Here is a 2820-nt window from a genome sequence, read left to right on the forward strand (position 1 = left end):
CTCACTAGACTATCAAGTCTTTGAGACAAAGGCCATTGTATTTATTTTGCTTTTCATAGAAAATAAAATATAGTACTTAGCATAAACTAACTAGCTCATTTATCAATAATTAATATACCAAAATTAATGTGATGTGTCTATGATGACAGTGGTGTCATTTTCTCTTTGGGGGGGTCTTAAAATTGCAATACTTAGGACCAGCATACTCAGGAATCATGATATTGAATGCACTAGGAAGAAAGATGTTTGATGAATACTTACTTTAGTGTCTTCATTTGTAAAATAGGAAACCATCTGTATATATAAAAGCCTAAGCGACAGTTACAACTGAACTACCGGAACAACCAGTCAACCAGTCACTGTGATGTGCACTGACCACCAGGGAGCAGACACTCAACACAGAAGCTGCCCCCTGATGGTCAGTGTGCTCCCACAGTCAACCTCTCTCCGCTAGCCATCCTCCCCCGTCCCTTCCCCTTTCCGACAGGCCCTGACCTGCAGCTGGCAGGAGGCAGGAGGTCCCAGCTGGCAGCCTGGCTGGAAGCCAGCAGGCCCCAGCCAGCCCAGCCCCAATCAGGACTGGGTGAGATAGCCTGATAGGCCCTAATCACCGGCCAGGTCTAGGGACCCCACCCGTGCACAAATTTTGTGCACTGGGTCTCTAGTATTTTGAATAATGTAGTATACATATTTTACTACCAAGGCTCATCACCCACTTTCTCTTGTTGCGTTTAACTTTATTTTTTTCTCTTCCCCTATTACACTTGTCACTGTAATTCTTTCTTTTTATTTTATACTACGCAAAGATCTTTACTAACTTGTTTCAAACTTTATTCCCAAGCTTCTTCAGCTTAATTAGCTGCAAAGAATGATTTATGTATAAGCAAAAACTGAAAAGAGCTGCAATATCCAGGGGCATTGGACTAACAAATAATAGAGATCTAGAATTTATCAGATCCATAAGCAAAATTTGAAAAAGCAGTCATAATATAAAATAGCAACTCCCAGAAATGTCTTCAAGTTTACCTTCTTCAGAAGTTGACTCAATTCAGTTTGCTTCATTCTTGGAAGCCTCTTCAAAATTCTCCACAAGATCTGGAACTTCATCATCCTCATCCTCTCCAGTAGCAATGGCGCGTTTCCATCCACAGATTGTTTGGGCAGAGCTTCAGCCACTCTCCTTAAACTAGTCAGACTGTGTGCCCCAAGCTGGTTTGAGATGCTAATAGCATTCCTGTCAGCTGCTTTGTCTCAGCATGGCCTGTAATGGAGAAAGTGTTCGCTGGCCAGAGATGCCTGAATTTTAGGGTTGTTAAAGTGGATCACTGTTCCTTAGTTTGTAAACATATTTACCTCTTCAATGCCAGAGATATTGTTTACCCCTAACTTCTTTAAGGAGAACTGAAGTTTTTTGTCATCTGCTGTATCTGTTCTGTGAACCACCTTCTTTCTACGAGCAGTTCCTTTCCCACCAATGCGCACTTGTGCCTGCAGTTTGGCGAGTTTCTCTGGGTTCATGATAGTTTCTTTCATCTTGTTGGAGAGGAAACAGGCCGAGTGGGGGACTAGGGCTGATGCTCAGGGGCTTTAGGGCAGACCAGCTGAGAAGGAGCCTCACGGTAATACTTTCTGCTTTCCTACCTTTTAACTTTCACCATCCTTTCCTGATCCAAAGAAATAAAGACTGGAAATGGAGAAAATAAAGAAAATAGAGATAATTTTATGGTGCTACATTGCCTAATATTTGCACCACCATATAGATAAGTTTTGTCATAAACATTGTAAAGTCTTTATAGATACTTCTATACTTATCCAACTGAATTAATATGTATTGAGGCTTAACTAAGTATAAATCAGACTCCCATTTGTAAGACAGAGTATTATGAGCACTTATAATGCAGTAAGATTGGATAAGGGAAGGCAAAATCCACTAGAGGAGCCATTACAAAAAAACAACAACCCTGATCTATTCTTGAACAAACTTACAAAAGGCTTGTGTTTTGCCACGACTTTGGCTATATCACAAAGTAAAAAATGATTTATCCCTCTGTTTACCAATGCTTGGCCTTGAATATAAAAAAAATATTCCTATTTATAAATTTACTCTCAAAATTATTACTTGGTTGTTTAGAAAATCTTGAAAATGTTGGATGTACTAAAGAAAAGGTGAAATCAGATGCATGTTGGACTAAGCAACTTAAAATGTTTTCCAAACATTTTTGGTTTTATAAAATCTAAATTTGTTTTCTCAGAAATCATCAAATGCTTGTTTATATTGAAAAAACATGAAACTATTTTCCAATCTCTTTCATTTAATTTATACTGCTTTTTAAGAATTAGTTACTTTACTAAAAGACCATGATTATTGTTGTTGTTTTACTGAAATTAATATTAATCTTTAACACACCAAGAAGAAATTTGAAAACTTATTAGGTATAGGTGGCTCTTAATATAAATTTTAACTTAGTTTAAAATTTATGACATTGTTTTTGGAAAGAGAGTAAAAGTCTGTATATTTTCCCCAAAGATCTCTTATCCCCTATCCAAAAAGTAATCCTAGGTAAAATGTCATTCAAATAAATGCATCTCAAAAATGTAATGAAGGAAAAGGTATCATATGTTATACAAAAATACCATCTTCTCACCTGATAGGTCAGTTTTATTTATAATCAAAAGGGAATCAATTTAGAGAAAAAATGTTTTTTATATACATAAATATTTATACTCAAAAAACTTAAGTACAGATAGTAATACCAACACCAATTTTAATGATAATTATATATTTTTTCTTTATATGTCTATGAATAAATTATATAGTCA

At 36.2% G+C, this 2820-nt stretch overlaps 1 pseudogene; it reads right to left on the bottom strand.

Annotated features, from left to right (window-relative positions):
• Positions 1–1048: 1048 nt before the first annotated feature.
• Positions 1049–1533, bottom strand: LOC139013147 (transcription factor BTF3 pseudogene; annotated as a pseudogene).
• Between the last annotated feature and the right edge of the window lie 1287 nt (positions 1534–2820).

The sequence above is a fragment of the Myotis yumanensis genome, unplaced genomic scaffold (assembly GCF_028538775.1).
Source record: "Myotis yumanensis isolate MYYU_CA2020_CCGP unplaced genomic scaffold, mMyoYum1.0.hap1 SCAF_6, whole genome shotgun sequence".
NCBI classification, from domain to species: domain Eukaryota; kingdom Metazoa; phylum Chordata; class Mammalia; order Chiroptera; family Vespertilionidae; genus Myotis; species Myotis yumanensis.